This window comes from Equus caballus, chromosome 17, assembly GCF_041296265.1.
Source record: "Equus caballus isolate H_3958 breed thoroughbred chromosome 17, TB-T2T, whole genome shotgun sequence".
Classification (NCBI taxonomy): Eukaryota; Metazoa; Chordata; class Mammalia; order Perissodactyla; family Equidae; genus Equus; species Equus caballus.
In genome coordinates this window covers 16,335,864-16,354,810 of record NC_091700.1, presented here as the reverse complement: position 1 = coordinate 16,354,810, position 18,947 = coordinate 16,335,864, and the positions used below count along the sequence as shown (strand labels likewise).

Genomic DNA, 18,947 nt, shown 5'->3' with positions numbered 1-18,947 from the left:
CGCCTCAACTGCCTGATGAGCAGTGCCATGTCCACACCCAGAATCCGAACCAGTGAAACCCTGGGCCGCCAATGCAGAGCATGCGAACTTAACCACTTTGCCACGGGGCTGGCCCAGGGGCTCCTCTTGAGGCCTTTCCTCTGGAACTTCCACTGGCCCTGGATCAGAGCCTAAATTAGGCTATTTTCCTGGGGTCACAAGGACACGTTTGGTCTTCCTTAGGGAGGCCAAGTGGAAGCTCAGAGATTTGTGGAGGCTGCCTCCCTATCTCTCCCAGGAGACTCGGGGTCTGTTCCTTCCTTCAGTGGGGGCCAGGAGGTAGAGAAGGAACTGAGTATTATGCAAGTTTAGCAATGCTTCACTGTGGGAGGGGGTTGGGCTGACAAGAGTAGGTAATTTTCCTTTGCAGGGATTCTTGCCCAGCTTGAGGCAACCTTCATTTGAAGCAGGATAATGCTGTTTCTACCCTCCACCTGAGGGGACTCCAGAAGGAATAAAAGTTACCTTTCCTCATTTGTCTTACAGGAAGGTCTGGGCTTCTGGGTTCAGGAGTTATTAATGGCTTTCATGTTTCCTGAACCCAAGGAGAAGTTGTGAGACACCTGTTGTACAGTCCTGTCCAGACCCTCATGTGGGAGGAGACTTTAGCTGGCTGCTCCAAGGAGAGAGGAGATAGGGGTTGACACAAGTGCTGGGGTGAGAGAAGGAGAGTTGCCTAAAGGTAGCAGTGGCTCCAAGACCCTGAGAATCAGGATGTAGACACGAGTCCCTTAGGTGGACGGGTTCTGTGTGGAAGTCCTCTAGCAGACAGCACAATGTTTTAAGGGATGAAGTGATGATGCTGAGATGACTAATCATCAAGCCCCATCATCTTGAGAGCTGTCGCAAGACACGGCATTGCTCACACTTAGCACAGAGGCTGTGCAGCCACTGGCCTTTCAATGGGCCTGAAGGGCTTGGGCAATGAAAATCCCAGGGGCAACCGAGATGGACTCAAGATCACAGGCTCTTACCTACATATTTGATGGTGAATACTTAACTAAATAGGCAAAAAGCTCCCATTAATGACTACTATTGTATATCTTCCTATCCTTTAAAATGGGGTCTTTGAGCCAGATTTAATTTAGAAAAATTAAGTACTGCTTATTGTACTTCAATCTTGTGAAACAAATTTATGCTTTTTATGTATATTATCCCATTTAAACTTTACAATGCTTTGAAGTAGGTTTCTTTACCCTCTTTTATAGAAGGGCACGACCTGAAGGACAGAGAAGGTAATATATATTCAGAGTGCTAGCACAGAAGAGGGAGCCAGGGATGGAGAGCCCCCTTACGCTGTGAGGGATTCTTTGGATGTAAATGATGGCAAGTACAATTCAACTGACTTTAAAAACAGGATCTGTTGACTCAGGCACCTGAAAAAGGTCTGGGAGTAAGGCTGCCCTCAGGCAGGAGGATTCATATTGGGGTTCAGCTGATCTCATCAAGTTTCAGTTTCTATCCATTTCTCTGCTCTAGATTCTGGACTGGCTACCTTGTAAGTCTGTCTGGCAAGTTCGTAGCTACATCTTCCAAACTAAAAGCACAGCCAAAAATGGGTTGTTTCTCCCACTAGTCCCTTCAAAAGTCCCACTGTGCCTTATTGTCTCCAGTTGGGTCACATGCCCATCCCTGACCAAACGCTGTTGCCAAAAGCATGGACCAATCTTTTTGGCCAAGCCTGACTTCAATGCCCTCCTTTAAAGTAAGAGCGTTAGTGATAAACAACTCCACTTGACATGGACTGAAACTGACAACGGGGTTAGATCCCCAGAGGGCAAAAGAAGGACTACTTTTAGAAGGTGAGTGAATGCTGAGTGTCAAAATAAAAACAAAAACAAAACGGATGTCTACTTCAGCCCTCTCTCTCACCACCCCATTTCTGCCTTCTTGTCCAGAGTCATGCCATGGACTGAAGGTTAGAGTTAGAGGAAATGCCAATTCTGTGGAGGACAGGAAAGGAACTCAAAGTGGAAGGAATCAATCAGAGGCCCCAACATCCATGCGGATAGACCATCCAATGATCTGATCTCTCACTGTCTGCTCCTTCTCATCTTAGAGTCCTTTACTTTCATTCCAGTTCAGTTACGGCCATATCCTAGAACTTATCACCAGCAACACTTGTGTGTTCTGAAAAAATACAGTCTGACATTCCACCCTTTATCCTCTCAGCTTATGCCCTCAGCATGTTAATTCCTCAACCTATTCAGGAACTACAAGCCACTCTATACTTTCCCCTGCTCACCTGACAACCTTTGTCTTCATTTCCTCCCTCTCCAAGGAAAACTTCATGGGGCATCACTTAATCCTAAACCTAAATATACTGCTCTGCTCTAAACAGCCTACCCCCTTCTTTCATTCGTCCTGTCTAGCAAAATCCAACTCTGCCTTTTTTAGAACTGCCTTCAAATAAGGGCCTGCTTCCTCTTGGATAAAATCACACAAGTGTGTTTGTGCCCCATAAACTTCTGTTCTACATTTGTTGCTCAGCTCCACCACTGCCTCAGAATCCAGTCATTCCTCCTGTGTTACCATGTGCCAGATGCTCTTCCAAGCACTTGGGACACCCAGTGGAGGCAACAAACAGAGGCCCTGTCTCGGGGGAGCTTCTGTGATTGTTTTCTCAGTCAACTCGCTTGCCTAAGTTCTCAAAACAATTCCACTTTCCTACACCTTGTCCACACTCCCCGTTCATTGATCATATGTGCTGGACCACCAGAGGGAAACAGAGAAGTCATCAGATGGGAACTTTTCTTCATAAAAACTTCAAAACAAAACAAAACCAAAACCAAAATGAGATCCTCCATCTCTTCTTTCCTCCTTCCTTCCCACCATACTGAAAGGTTTCCCTCAATGCTTTCCTTAATCCTCCCAACCTGGGATCTGCCCGCCCTTTCCAAGTCACAACACTTTGACATGTGTGGACTATCTGCCTTAATTATCTACTTTTCCAGAGGACCAAGACTACATTTACCTCATCACAGCTGGAAACACCAAGCAGAGCTCAGAATCCTCTGGAGGAATACATTGGCAATAGGAGGGATCGATGGGGAGGTCCTGCCCAGCATGCTCTGGGGCAGGGCCACGTCTGGGGACAGGGCCTGAGAGACTCAGAGCCTGTTTGGCTTCTTGAGGGCGACGGCACCAGCAACATGGCCAGACATCTCACCTCAGGCTTCTGGAAGATATGAGTTGAGATTTAATTCAAAGACAGGTTCTGAGGAAGGTTTCTGGATGCCTGAGTGACCTTCCCCACTGCCCAGCCTGAAGGATCCTTTCCTCCATCTGCCATTTCCATTACGGTGGGCAGGCCCTCACAGCCCCTGGGCCCCCAAACTCTCACTCCAGGCCCAGCCTTAGAAGGCACTCAGAGGCCTGGGGGCAGGGCTGTGCCTGCCCAACACCACCCCCTTTGACGATGGCACTCTTAGGAACTCCACCAAGGTGAGAATAGTAATAAATAGAGTAACAATATTGACAACTGTTAAGGCTTCACCTTACACTGGCTGCCTGGCCTTGCACAAGTAGCCTGAGTCTCAGATCTCATCTATTATGCGCAGATACTGATGTGTACTGATAGGGTTGGTCCTCGGAACTGGAATGAATGAGTAAAGAGTTTTGAACAGTGTTTACCTAACACTAGAAGTTTAATATGTGCTACCCATTATTATCACTCATTTAAAATGCTAGGCCTCCTCTTTATTATTTTAGAAGTATCAATTTACCACTCATTCATTCTTCCTTCCTTCAGAATGAATTTATTTAGTACCTAACATGTGCCAGACACTATGCCAGGCTCTGGAATACAATGGTAAGCAAAAAGGTAGAGTCCCTGCCTTCATGGATCTTACAGTCTAGAGGGGAGATCAGGCAGAAATTAATTATACAAGATTGTGTAAATGTCCCATGTTACATTCTATGAAGGGTTCATGAGCTGGTTGTCGGTGCCAAGGGAGTTTAAAACATGGGGATTTGGCCTAACCAAGGAGAAGAGGGTCTTCCTCACCCACCCCTCAGGAGCTGATAAGGCTTAAGAGGTAAAAGGTGAGTAGGAGACAACTTGGCAAAGCAGGGAGGGAGAAGTGTTCCAGGCAGAGGAATCTGGGTGATGAGAGCAGAGAGAGTGAGGAGGGAGGAATGTGATGCAACAAGAAGAGGGAAAAGCGTGGGAGGCACAGATTAAGCAGAGTTCTCTGGGCCAAATCAACTAGTTAAGTCTTTGGAGCAATGGGGAGCCAGGGGAAATTTTTAAGTTAGGATTTATTTATATGTGTAGGGTATTCAGATTTTAGTTGTATTATTTGAGTTTCCAAAAGATTACTGTGAATTAATACTGTGAATTAATGAATTACAGTGATTTAATGTGAAGAATGCTTTGGATGGGGTAAACAGGATGTGAGAGACCAGTGAGAAGGCCACTGCAGTAATCTACGAAAGAAATGATGTCAGCATGGACCACAATGGTGGTGACCAAAGTGGAGTAACGTGGACGGATGTGAGTGGCATGACTTCATTAATTCTAATAAGATGGAACATTTTTCCTTTTCTTTCGCTCCAGTGCCCAAGAGGTACAGGTTGGTGCAAGATGTGGGGTCTTTTATAGAGTTGGACAAGTCAGCAGACACGAAACATTTGAAAAGGCTGCTTGAACTGCTGACTAGCCAAAATCAAAGAGGAAGTTGACCTTCAACCCTTTGTTTCATTCCAGCTGCAGAAGTCATTTTCAGTTACTCTCTGACTCAAGTAAACACCACTCCCTGTCACCTTATCCCTTTGAGGGTTGGTTCACTTCTACATTTTCACTGGGACATGATTCTCACTGACAGTAGAAAGTTCGGCACCCAGACCTGCAGATGTGAAGACACTTGCTCCTCTCTCGAACTATTAGTACTGCTGGGAAACACGTCCCAGTGCCAAACTGTCCTGGTCCTGAAATGACCCCATTATTTGGGGAAGTAGTAAAGGAAATTACATGTTTTAAACCCCGAGCGGCACTCTCTTTGGACATCGAAAGGTGTAAATGATAAAATACTTACTAGACTTAAAGACCAGGGAGTAAACGGGGGGCTGGACGCTGCCCAGACTCTGTGTGTCAGCAAAACATATCTGAGCTCAGCGAAGTAACCCAGGACCAAGTGTTTTCCTCAGTGGAATAATTAGACAACAGAGGTGGGCAATTTAGGAAAGATAACTTCTTCTGTCCCTGCTTTAGAATTTCTATTACAAACAAAACCCAATCCTTAGCAAGATTTAAGAGCATGGGACAAAGACTGCTAGATGTTGAACTGCTGGGAGTGGGCCCACGTTTTATTTATCTTTGTTTCCAAGCACATCCGCAGTGCTTGCCACGAGGCAGATACTCAGTGAATGCTGGGTGGAACAAGGATTCCTCTGTGTTTTCATGGGGTATTTATATGGTATGGGAATTCAGTCATTTTTTGCCCCACTAGGTAGAGATGGATGCTTTCTGTTCTCCATGTTTACTTTGAACACCATTTAGCTACAGGGATGTTCTAAAATGAAATAATAAGGAAACCAGCTTTAATACGATTTTATATATACAGACAGATACACTTTCTGACCACGTGCAGATATGAATGCTCTCCCTGGAAGATGCTTTTGTAACCTAAATTGCACTAGAATGAGGTTAGAGATGGGGAAGAAAGGGAAAGTAAGGTAAAACTCACAGCTTAATTTCTAGACAGGATTGCTGCTTTAAAAATGAATTTCAGGTGCTTCTTGGCATACTTGGCCCAAGCACTGGAGATTTAACAGTGATTTGTGATTTGGTGTGACCCAGAACATGGCCCAATGGTCCTCTATCCTTTGAAGCAGTCAGTCTGTTCTCTTGATTGCTGTTCTGGACTTTCTCACCGTCACTCCCCATCAGGGCCCCATTCCTTCTGCTCTGTCCTAGTGGAACTGTACCTTGACCTTCATTCTCCCACTACTCTAGTCTCGACTTCTCCTTGTTGCTAGATTACTCTATTATTGCTTCTCACATTGTGGTTCCCAGACCAGCAGCATTAGCATTGCCTGGGAACTTATTAGAAATGCAGATTCTCGGGCCTCACTCTGGACCTACTCAAGAAGAAACTTTGATGTGGGGCCCAGCAATTTTAACAAGCAAGGTAATCTCCAAGGTGAGAACCACTGCTGCACGTAAAGCTCAGTTCTGAGCATATCACCCCTTTGCCCAATACCCTTTATTGCTTTCCTGCCGACAACCACATGAGTGTGTGTGTGTGTCTGTGCACGCCCTTCTATCCAAGGCCTTCTGCAATCAAGCACCAGCTCATGTGTCCCCACGCAGGGAGGTGTCTTCCACAGTCATCCTAATGGGTTACCTGCTTTTCCCTCTGCTCTCCTGCCGCCTCTCTCTGTTAATGTTGGGTCCTCTGCTAGAAATACCCACCTCCTCCCTCTCCTTGGAGAAACCTTGCTCATTCTTTAAGGCTCACTGAAAAATTAATATTTATCTAAGGAATCCATACCTGTGCCTTTAAAACCAAATAGTACTGAAGGCTTTCTAAAGAACCACGGCAGGCCCTCCCCCACCTCACAACCCCAATCCTTCCTATCCCCCCAGTTCCATTCCCCATGGAAACCACTTGAGCCATTTCTATCATAGTTGTTCTGGTGTTTACCTCTATTTATATAACTAATACGCAAATACTTGTATTTAAAAGTAATTTTAAAATATTAGATACTAACTTCTTGCCGTGGTAGATAAAATTTGAGTAGGTAAAATTGCAGGTGGATGAAATTTGGTCGACACCCCATTCCCCTCTTCACTCTTCTCAATCTGTCCTCACTTAAATCTTTATTCATGCAAAGTTCATCTTGGCATGGAAGGTGACCCCTTTCCTGGAACGTGTTCAGAGACTGCTCCTCCCCTGCTCCCACAGAGCTGTGTATCTCTCTTAGTGCACTGTCCCCCTTGCCCTTTCACGTTTGTATGTATGTGTCTCCCATTCCCACCAGCTTGTAAGAGCCAGGAAAGTCTAATCCGTCTTTTACTTTCTCTGAATCCTCCCAGGGCAAAGCACAGGGCCTGGGATATAGTACACACTGAGCAAACGTGGCCAATTTAACCGTAAAGTAAAATATCTGCCTGACCTTTGAAGCTTGCTGGTGTGACAGCAGTACTTGGAATGAGTCTTCCCGTTCCAATGTGGTTTTCCAACATTATTGTGGGGAATAGTAAACTGGAGTCAGGAGACTTGAGCCACACCACCTTCTTGGTGACTTCTTTTAAGACCTTGGGGAAGGCACTTAATGGTTTTGCTTCCGTTTTTTCACCTATAAAGTGGCAACAATAATATCTATGGACAGAGTTGTAGGGAGGACCAAATACAACAGCACAGGTTATCAGGTATAAGGCATTACATTGATTCCTTATGTTTAAAACAAAAAGGCAAACCATTTTCTGGTAGCACATAGGGCTATAACGAGCATTAAAACCAACCTTTAAATAGAAAACTTTATTTTTAGATGATCCAGGGGGTCTTTCTTCCAAGATCAGCCTAAGATTTTTTTGGAGGAAACTGTATTCTCATTGTCCTGAAATTTGAAGCAAGAAAATTCAATCATTTAAGACCATTTGCCTATTCTGACTTGTTGATGAGAAATCACCACTACTGCCACCCTTTTAGCCTCTGAAGGGATTGTAAGCTTTGTCTTGATTTGATGGCTCAAAAATAAAATCTACCAAAGGCACGTTTTCTAAGCCTTGTCTGGCTCTACCCATTAGAAAAGTGTGAGCTACTGTTCTATCAAAACTAATTATATTTTAAATCTACAACCAAGTCTCAATTACCAAGGTTAATGGGACTACATGCATACATAATTCTCTCTTACATTTATACAGTGCTTTTAACTTCTTCAAAGCACTTTTCACTGTACTGCATATATAAAACAGAGGCATTTTTTTAAATCCACAAATAAGGTAAAAAATAAATCTTAAGATCAATAATTTCAACTTTGTACCTGTCAAAAGCTATTAGAACTTGAAAAATTGTCTAATAGGACTTTCAGTGCCCTACTCTCCTCTCGACCCCTCTCAACTAAGGCCAGAAAAGACCGAAAGATCTGGAGGAATCTCCAGAGGAGAGGAAGCCAGAGAGGGAAGGAAGCCAAGGACCTGGGCCATCCACAGCCTGGATCATTAGCTCCAGCGTAATTGAGAATAACTGACTGTATGTGTGACTATGGCCAGAAAATCCAGAAAGAGATGAAAAGGCAAAGAAAATGACGTGTGAGTAACAGTATTTACAGGGTCTGTCTTTGTCATTCTCTCAACAAGCATTATTGAGTGCCTACTGTAATGACAGGTGCTTTCAACAAAGAGGATGGACACAGCAATGAACAACCCAGGCAAGACTGCTATTTTCATAGTGATGACCTTCCTGAATGGTGCAGACAGACAACAAACACAAAGACACACAACTTCACATAAACAGATAACTTCAGGTGGCACTAAGCTCTGTGGAGTCCATAAACACAGGAATGTGATAGAGCCTTGGGGAGGGGATGCTGTTGTAGATAAGGTCACCAGGGAAGGCCTCAGGGTATCTGAGCTGCAATCTGCGAGAAGAGCCCACCCTGTGCAGGTCTGCAAACCAGATGATGGAATGAGTGAACTCGCCAAATATGCTAGAGGGAGAGGGGTCCAGGCCAGTTTCAAGAGGTTCCAGGAAAGTCACTGTTCTGTGGTTATTCACTTTGTGTCCTTTTGGGGATATTACTAAAACCTCTCCAGGACCCCGGATTTATTGCCTCTACAATGTGAGTTGCTAACACTGATCACCTGGACAGGGGAGCGCTGAGAAATAATGGGTAAACAATTGTGAGGAGCCACATAAATGCTAAATAATGCTCACGGTAATAAGCTTTTATTAAAGTCAGCACCTTGACAGGCAGCTCACAATCGGATACCTTGGCAAATGTGTGAATTGACGTGGCTGCTCCCTGTGCACACCAGCACCATCCTTTAAAACAGAAAAAAATAAATGAGCCTATGGTCATGATATTCGAAGTAGTTAGTGATCAAACAACTGTCTGGAGAGAAAGCTGGTGTGTGAAGTGTACAATGGGAGCAGGAAGATAACGGCACATCACAGCCCACCTCACGCAGAGGATAACTCATGAATTGACTGGATGCTTGCTGGTGCACACACCATCCACTCCAGGGTGGTATTCTAACCCCATCAGGACTAGGTGCTGCCACCAAAAGCCCCAGCAGACAGGAAGGGGAGTGAGAAGGAGCCAGAACAGAAGCATCTCTGGCAGCAGCCCTCTCTGGCCCTCTTGGCCTTGGAAAGCCACCCCTGGGGGAGGACTCAGCAGCCAGCACCAAGGGCCCTACCTTGGAAGGGCACCAAGGAAGTGGTGGGGGGGGTGTGAGGGAGGAGGGATGAGCATTGCATTTCTCCCTATGAGAATGAAATATCCCAACGCCAGGAGAGACTTCAGTTGTCGTTATAACTGAGCCTCCCCACACAGAGATATGAGTCCACCCCTTAGAAGCAAATCTTCCTCCCCCAAAACCTCCCCCCAAAATATAACATTAACATCACAAAAAATGAATTCTTTTTTGTGGGTCCTACCATCTCTTTGATATAAATACACAAGTGCCTAAACATTCTTTCCCATCTCCCATCCCACATCGGCAATCAGATTGTGACACACACACACACACACACACACACACAAGCACATGCTCACACAAATACCACACACACCCAATTCCTTTGTTAAGCCCTGGCTCAGCTATTATAAGGTACCTGTGGAGTGTAGGTCACATAGCAGAAAAGTTTAAATTACTGTTGCTTCTACTCTGAAAAGCAGACAGGAAGAAAAGACAATAAAAAAGAAAACACTTATTTTAATGCTGAGACTAAACACTCTACTCCACGTTGACTGAGGTCAATTTCCCACTGTGGGATGGGGAGAATCGAGATGATCTCTGAGGTGCTATGAACCCACAGTGCAGACTTCATGTTTTGAGGCTTGACTAGAAACGACGGGGACGTGAAAAAGAACATGGCGAGATAATCCTAGTCTTCAGGAAATTATGGTTTAAACTGGGCTGGAGAAAGACCAAGATCCTCAAAAAAATCTAACTGATTTTAACCAAATGGAGTAATTTTAAAATGTTAAATACACTGGGATATCATATTAAAAGTATTCTGGGAGAGCATGCCGCATGGGACGTGGTAAGTGCTGAATTTTCTGCTGCTAAGGGAGGCATTCCTATCTGCCAGTGTCTCATGCTGCTCAGACCTGAATCATTCATTTAGGTAGACCATTTGTCCAAGTGCGTCATTTCCCAAAACAGCCAATGAAGGAATCCAGGGAGAACTGTCCTGAGGAGATGTGGTCATCCTCAAGGCCAAATCAGTCTAGACTAAGATGGTTTTTAGCAAGACTGCCCAAAGGGCTTCTAGACTTTGTTTGGTAAGTGTTGTTAATGCCTTGGTAACAATGGACTGTTGATAAGGTGGGAGATAATGTCAGAAGGAAGGAAGGTACCCGCTCACATCTTTTGCTTTTAACTTAAGCTAACCCATAAAATCCATTATCAAACCCCAAGGAATGCTCCCAATTATTGTCTTGGACCCTTCATTTTGCTTTGCTTTGTTTTTTTTTTTTTTCAACTCTCTATTTCTGTTTTTACCTGGCACTGACTTGCTTGACTCCTCTTCTCCTCTCAGCTTCTGGCTCTGTGCTCCCCCTTTAGACTTGATGAGTAATTTTGGTTTTCCTGCTTTTCACCTTTGGCACCCCTTCAAAAATGGGTTAGGTTTATCTTCTGGCTCTTTTTACTTCTGACTGCTTGGAAGTTTGGATCATACTTAGCCAAGTTTTGATCCCAGGACCTTTCCCTGGCTTTGACCTGTCTCAGTGGCATCTGTGCTGGGCTTGACTCCTCCAGGTGAGGGCGTCGGCAAGAGGGAGGATCAAGCAAAGATCAAGCAAGGAAATAGGAAGAATACCTGGCTCGGCTTAAACTGTGCAGGGCACTGAGGCCTTGCTGGCCGTCCAGTCTCTGCCTCCTTCTTCCTCTGCTGCTTTCATTCCCTCCCGTCTCTGACTTTCAATTTTTATTAAGTTTCCACCTTCTGACTGGTCAATCCTCTTCTAGCATCCCTGTGTAAGATTGAAATGGGAGTGGGAGTGATATCCCTTAGCCAAAATAAGTTCGAAAGCTGGGAGAAACTGCTGAATCTCTGGTGTCTTTATAGCACTTATCAAATCCCAATTAACCATATTAGTTGGCAAACTGCTCTGGCTTCCCAGGGAGTCAGCTGGTAGGTGAGTCAATAAATATCTGTCAGATGAATGGATGCACACACACTAGTTGTGTAGCATGGCATCAGGTACTTTAAATAATACAAAGTATAAGACTTCATCCTTGGCTGAAGAAGGACATCTTCTCACGGCCATTCACAAAAGGACTGTTTGGAAATATCACCAAGCGCTAGACCAGCTTCGCTATTTCTTCTAGAAAACAAGAAGAAATCTCTTGTTTCAAGAGATGTTTGTGTCATCTCTTAATGCACAACTGGCTTCATGTGGGCAAAAGGGAACGTGAGCAAAGCCCTGGTTAAAGCATAACAGACACCCTTGGGCTAACGAACTGTCGAAGGTATTAGTGTCAGCGGATTTTCTACATACTGCTTTGTAAACAGCAACACGCATAAACCATAAACAAGGAGAATGAAGTGAGCACCCACAGAACCACCACTCATGTCAAATCATACAATGTTGATATCACCCCAGAAGCCTCCACTCTCCTGTCTGATAATCTTTCACTTACTTTTCTTTATAATTTCATCACCTTTATAGACTCCCATAAAACATTTAGTTATATCCAGTTTGGGGATCAAAATAGATTAAAAACCAACAATTGCAGGTGCATTCAACATTGGACATGAAAAAGAAAACTAGTTTTTTAATAAGATACTTGAAGTGTACACTTTCCGTAGGTGATCAAGACATTTACTCTTTCGTCCATTTTTATGTTTGCTGACTGCCAATCACTCTACTCCTTAATACTTCAAAGGTATTTTTCCCAAAGCTGCCTTTTGTCTTACACTAATGCTTTCCCGGACTCAAGTGAATTTTGAAGGAGATTGAGCTCATCATGATGAAATGGATGTTGACATTCCATAACCATCATTGTAATTATTCCTAATTTGTACTTTGCTTCAAAAACTCTCTTCCCTTGCCCCCTAAAGTCTGTACTTTCAGAATAGCATCTACAGCTTTAATTATACCTGACAATAAACTACTCTCACCACAAAATCTTGTTAATCACGGTGTATGTTACTATCTTCAAATATCCTGTTTTTTAAAACTGCATTTATATGAGGTTCCCAAAGAGTTACAATATTAGCAATGAATGTTTTAACTGTGTCTGTAATTACTACAAATCAAAGTTATACAAACTTTGGATTGGAGGCTGGTTGAATTATCTACCAAACTGGGGTGAATGGTCCTTTAATCAACCGTATACTGAACAAATCTACAGAGTAAAAACTGAGATGGAATTTGAATGACTTGGTGTCCATCGAGAATCAAATCTGATGCTGTAGTGTTAACAAGGGACTTCAGGTCCAGAATAATTCTGTTAATCACACTTCTTCCAAATTAGTCAGTTAATATTGTGGGTCCTGACGAGACAGGATTTAGGAAGGCAGAGAGCGGCGGGTAATGCTCCTGGTGATAGGATCCTTAGAGCAAAGGACAGAAGACAAAAGGAGAAGGCTGTATTCGTGAGAAGTGAGCTGGACCATAGCCGCTATAATTATAAGCTTATAATGTCACCACACTGCTTTCTGTAATGTAATATTTTTGTTGTCTGTTATTTTCCTTGATTCAGGTTTTGTATTTTTCATGATGTAATAGTGAGATCTAGTCTCATTTTTCTGTGTATTTGGATACATTGAGTAGAGTGCTCTGGCTGAGTAAAGAGTTTCACATATGGGAGACTTGAGAAACAAGAGTGGCAAGAAAAGTTAGGTCAGATTATGAAAATTCTTAAAATGTTTATATTGGACTTAATCCTTCAGAAGTCATTTAGTGTTCTCTTTTCTTTTTTTGTAATTGAGAGCACCAGGAGGAAAGGAGTGTTTTTGATGATCTATTTTATTTCTTTCTCTTTTCTTGGAGGAAGATTGGCCCTGAGCTAACACCCGTGCCCATCTTCCTCCATTTCATCCGTGGCTCACCTGCCACAGCATGGCCTGATAAGCAGTGTATAGGTCTGTGCCAGAATGGGAACCTACAAACCCCAGGCCGCCAAAGAGGAGCACACAAACTTAACCTCTACACCACTGGGCTGGCCCCATTTTTGGTGATTTCTAAGGGGTAAAAACTAGGCAGGGAGATTAGGTAAGATGATATAGCAAAAATTCAGGCATTAAGAAATAAGGTTAGACTAGGCTGGCGATGGCGGCCATGGATTGGAAAGGAAGGAAGGATGGATGCAGCATCATAAGGGAAAAATTTGCTTCTTTCCCTTTGTCTTTTCAGCCATTTGGGCTTAACGGTGTTCAGTGCTCCTGATTTATTTCCCTTCCCATTTATATTTTCCTTCTTCCCTTGATAATCTACTTTTGCTTTCCCATTTTTCCCTCTCTTCTCTCCTTTGCTTGTGTTCTTATCACCTTCCCTGATAGGACGATGACTGAATCAGGCAGGTAGACATCAAATGGGAGATCTGAGTAGAAACTAACTATAAGATTTACTAATTAGAGTATGTTGCTGCTTAAAACATTCTTTTAACCTTTCACCTGCAGTTAAAAAGAAGAAAAGAAAGGTGAGGAGGCAAAAAAGGAGTAGAGAGGAAAAGGGAGAGACTCATTTATCCATCCATTCAAGAAGTGCTGTGTTTCCAGAGAAAGAGAGGGTGCCAAAGAGATCGAGAAACACCACACAATAATTTGTGTTATTGTAGTTGTATCACCTATTTCCCCTTCTAACTCAGTTGGGTAAAGTAGAGATGCCAGATGGGAGGCTAAAGACTAAGGTGACATGGGCAGTCTCCCTCCCTCCCTTATTGCCTGCCGCTTCTCATATCAAAAGATGGAGTCTACATCCCTCCCCCTAGGCCTCAGTGACTGGCTCAACCAATAGGATGCTGTGGAGGTGACTTTCTGGGACTTCTGAGGCTAGGCTGTAAGAAGCCTGGTCTTTTGGAATATTTCCTCTTGGGATGCTTTCTTTTGGAACCCAGCCACCACTCTGAGAGATGCCCAAGTCACATGAAGAGGCCACATGCAGGCCCTCCAGTTGGCAGCCCCGAATAAGATAACAGCCAGCATCCTCAGCAAACACAGAAATGAACCATCTTGACATCCAGCACAATAGAGGCAAAGAGGATTTCAGCCCAAGACGACATCTGACTGTACTTCCTAGGAAACCCCAAGCAAGAACTGCCCAGCGAATCCCAGCCAATCCACAGAACAATAAGAGACAAGAATAAGTTACTGTTTCAAGCTACTCCACTTTGTTGTGGTTTGTTATACAGCAATAGATAACTTTTTTCATCCTTACATGAGACACAAAGAATCTCGAAAGTCTGAAGATTCATCATGCCACCCGGAATGCATGTATATGTTTTACGTATTTTTTTCCTTTTAAAGGTCACTTTCTTATTCATTAGCCTTGAAATTGGAATTTGAATTGGCCTTGATCAGAAATCCTAAGAAATGCTTAAGCAAATAGTTTAAGCACTATCATATTTTGAGTACTAGCTCAGGATAAAGTGGTATTGATGTGACAAGAATAATGGATGTGTAATTAGAAGATGGAGTTTAAGTCCTAGTTCTGTCATTTATTACTGTGTGGCCTACAACAAGTTATTTAACATTTCTGCTTCCTAGTTTCCAATGCTATAATGTAATCGAAGGTATTTAGTGATGCATGACAAAACACAGACATTCAGTGAATTTCCATTTCTTTCCTTCCTATGAAAGTCCTGTACTCATAAGTGCAACCATATCAGAGCCTATCATACTGCTTCCTAAAACTAAATATTTTTATTATGTATCAAGTATTTCCCTTGATAACTATTTCATAAGCTTCCATAGTGTTGCCTTTACTAGTGTGATCTGCCTCACTTTTCCTGTGGGATAGTTTACTTAATAGATTTTGGGGACTCATTCTGTTGCTGGATTCTTACAAAGACTCTTTTGTGATAACCTTCTTTGGTTTTCAAGGACATGACCCTGTTTCTCGAGTGTGGTTCCCTACTGTAGCATAAATGTTAACAAGTTAAATGCATATCACATAAGAATTTTAATTGTTCATCATATATCTATGTATTGAAATATAGAGTCGAATTGATATAATTGGTAACATTACCCATTTGCTTTGATTTGAGATGTCAAGTGATTGAAAAAATTTTTAATTCAGAATTGAATTACCTTGCTTATTTGAATTTATCATTTTTGCATAATTAGGATGAACTAATTTAATTTGCAGTTATCCTTAAATGACTTAACTGATGTCAGCTGAGGTTCTCAAGGCCACAGGATTATGGAGTCATGCTGAACATCACTCTGTCTCTTAGGGTTGGAAGTACAAGTGCACCTTGTGAAGCCTGGAGACAGCAGTTACAAGCTTGATTTTTTCTCCATTAAAGTTTTTTTTTCTGTTTTGTACCCCTCACCTCACTCTAGGCTGCTTCATGTTTCCCAGAAGGACCACATATTGCATTTGGAGGTGGTCCTCCTTTTCCAACTTTGTTCTGATTTTATGTCATTTTTACTTGGTGTTGAGCTCACATCTCAGTTCTGCAAAGGAAAGCTGGTTATTTATCTGGTAACTTATGGATGGAATCCCCAAGACAGTGCTCTTTATAGAGACTGAGGGTCCTTTAGCAAATATTGCTTTTTGATGATGCATTTTAATAAGCCTTTTAAAAATCTGGATACCAGACTACTGGCTAGGGTACTTGGAAGCAATAATTTTAAAATAGTGTTTTTCAAACTGCAGGTCCTGACCCATTAGTGGATTATGAAATAATTCTAGAGGGTGTGACAAGCACTTAAAAAACAATGAAACAAAATGGAATAGATAATATTAGAGTGTATTACACGTAAAAAGGTAAGAACAGTTTCATAAAATTTTTATATTCTTTTGGTGTGTGTGCGTATATACTGATTTACGATAAAAAGTAATTTATAGATTTATTTTGTGAGTTGCCATCAAAAGAATTTGAAAGTCACTGCCATGGATTTAAAGTTATCTGAAACAGTTTTGTAATATAGCATTTTGAAATGAAGCCCCAACAATATATGTAACAAATAAAAGTGTAGATAGGTTTTAGTTGCAAATTTAAAAGGGACTGGCAAGTTACTTTTCCTGAGAAGTCTAGCCCTGGGATGACTGGGTATTTTCCAAAGGGCCAGGAACCAGTTATCCCAATAAATGGTAGCGGCCTAAATGCTCTCTCCCTGGGAGGCTCTGAGGCAACGTTCCTCATCTCACTTGTAATGCTGCTGTTGCCCTGCTGCAGTGGCTGTTGGAAATACTGCGTCTTCCCTAACCAGATCAGAAGGACCCAGTTTTCCCAAAGTCTTGGTCTGCCAGAAAGATGGCATTGCACTTCTCCCCGATTTGTGGGACCTGCACCCAGCTTGGAGAGCTGGAAAACTCCAGCCCTTAACTCCCCTCTTTGCTAGGGAACCACATTTTCCTTCCCACTGGGTCCTTGGAAGATGGGAAGCGGCAGTAAGGTTACTTGTGTTTTATCCACACCATGTGAGCCTGTGTTTTTGTGTGAAGGCTGACTCATGTGGAGGAAAGTTCTCTGCCTAGAATTATAAAATTAATGCTAATCAGAGTAATGCAGCATGCCACTTCCAATCTGCTAATGAGCTTTGGGGAGAGATGGCACATCTTCCTGCAGCTGATGGATGCCTCTTTTAGAGGATCTACAACATCCTCCCCAGGTCTTCCCTCAGCTGGGCTAACACACTTCAGAGCAAAAGAATCCTCAGGGCAGGATGGGACCCCTTGCTTTTCTGGTTCTTGTCCCTTGAATTTTCCAAACTTCTCCTCACTTTTCAGTCTACTCTCTCTGCCACTAAAATGGCTGCCTATTAAACTCATCAGTGGAATCTGCCATACTGTGTCACTTAAACTTTTTCCATCTGCTTATGGTTTTTACTTGTTTTTCATAGAAAGCCCTGACCTAAATCTCTACTCTTCTTTTATAATGCTTTCATTTTGACCTTACTACTGCTGAAAGTCAACCAAACTCATTCATCACTGTCCCTCCCCCAATCTCCATTAACATTATCCTGTTATCCAGGTTTTTAACATACACTCAAGAGATTGTCAACAAAAATGGACTAAACCTTTGCATGGAACTTCTCTACCTCCACATGGGCCATTTTCAAGAATAGGAGCTTTCAGATGAATTAACAATGTAGATAAATTTGTTACCAACACTAGAATCTCATTCTAAAATATTTTCTACAGCTCAAAACATGGCATAAGGCAGATTCCTATTTAAGAGAAAGGGCCTTCTTTTAAGTTGTCTTGAAGATTCTGAGACTGTCCTTAAGAGCAGTGCTATGAGAGGATATGAGGCACAATCTCAGTCACCCCAAGAGTTAATTTAAATGGAGAAAGTGAGATGGTTTCCCAAAGCACTGGAATTGATTTTTCCCTGAGTCTCTCCATAGTTGTAGATTCTGATAATCACAGAAGAAAGAGAAGGAAGAAACTTGGTGTTCCTTCTAACTGCCTCATTTCACAAACCAAGAAATTGAGGATCAGAGACATGAGGTCATTAAAGTCATCCAGTTACTTAGTTGCTTACTTCGACTAGGGTGGTTTCAGAAAGGATGCAAAAAAGTACAAGTATTTGAGAGCTACTTAGGGACTGTATTAATCAACACTGTAATAATCAGCTCTGTGTCCTTGGGTGCTGCGACAGCTGGGGGTCCACTGCTGCAGCTGAGAAATAAAGTGTGAGGAACAAACAAAAACTGAGGGAGTCCATCGCCACTAGACCTGCCTTATAAGAAATGTCAAAAAGAGCTCTCCTGTCTGAAATGAAAAGGCAAAGGATACAAAGCTTTAAACAAGTTGATAAATAGATAAAATCAGAAAACTGCAACTCTGTATCAGAACATGTTAGTAAACAATTGTGATGCAAATGTTAAAGGGAAAGAAAGCATTAAAAATAACATTAACCATTCCAATTTGGTAACAAATTCACAATAAAGAAAGAAATAATTTTGACAACAAAAATAGCAAGGGAAGAAGAAAGGGACAGAACTTGCCTAGTCAAATGAAGGAAAAATGCTATCAGCAGAAAAGGAACTATCTCATCTGTGAGACCTTTTATACAAACCTCATGGTAACCACAAAACAAAAATTAAGGCAGAGTCACGAAACATAAAAAAAGAGGAAACTGAAAAACACATCACCAAAAACCGTCAAGCTGAAATTGTAGTGAGAAACACAAGGAAAAAGAAACAAAGGAAACATAGAGCAACCATAAAACAAAAGATAAAATGGCAATAGTAAGTCCCTATATATCCATAATCATCCTAAATGTAAATGGATTGAATGCACCAATGAAAAGACAGAGAGGCTGGACAGGTTAAGAAAAAGACCCAAAACCAGCCAGACTTACAAAGAAAAAAGGGAGAAAGCTCAAATAAACAAAATCAGAAATGAGCGAGGAGAAATAACAACAGACTCTGCAGAAATACAACAGGTTATAAGAGAATACTACAAAAAACTATATGCCAACAGAATGGATAACCTAGAGGAAATGGATAAATTCTTGGACTCCTACAATCTCCCAAAGCTCACTCAAGAAGAGGCAGACAATTTGAACAGACCAATTACAAGGAAAAAGATTGAAACAGCAATCAAAA

General features: G+C 42.4%; 1 long non-coding RNA gene across 50 annotated transcripts in view; it reads right to left on the bottom strand.

Annotated features, from left to right (window-relative positions):
- LOC138918326 (uncharacterized) overlaps nucleotides 1-18,947 on the bottom strand; it is a 146,539-nt gene that overhangs the window by 115,560 nt on the left and 12,032 nt on the right. For 22 of the 50 annotated variants that reach the window (XR_011427580.1, XR_011427572.1, XR_011427578.1 and 19 more), the window contains 3 exons: nucleotides 7,508-7,602; nucleotides 7,159-7,341; nucleotides 3,014-3,217 (listed from right to left, as the gene is read on the bottom strand). The exons of 3 other annotated variants lie outside the window; for them this stretch is intronic. This is a non-coding gene — a long non-coding RNA (uncharacterized lncRNA). Of the gene's footprint in view, nucleotides 1-3,013; nucleotides 3,218-7,158; nucleotides 7,342-7,507; nucleotides 7,603-8,976; nucleotides 9,030-10,717; nucleotides 11,191-18,947 lie in introns of all 50 variants that reach the window. 25 more of the 50 variants (XR_011427592.1, XR_011427590.1, XR_011427618.1 and 22 more) reach the window with 10 other exon arrangements.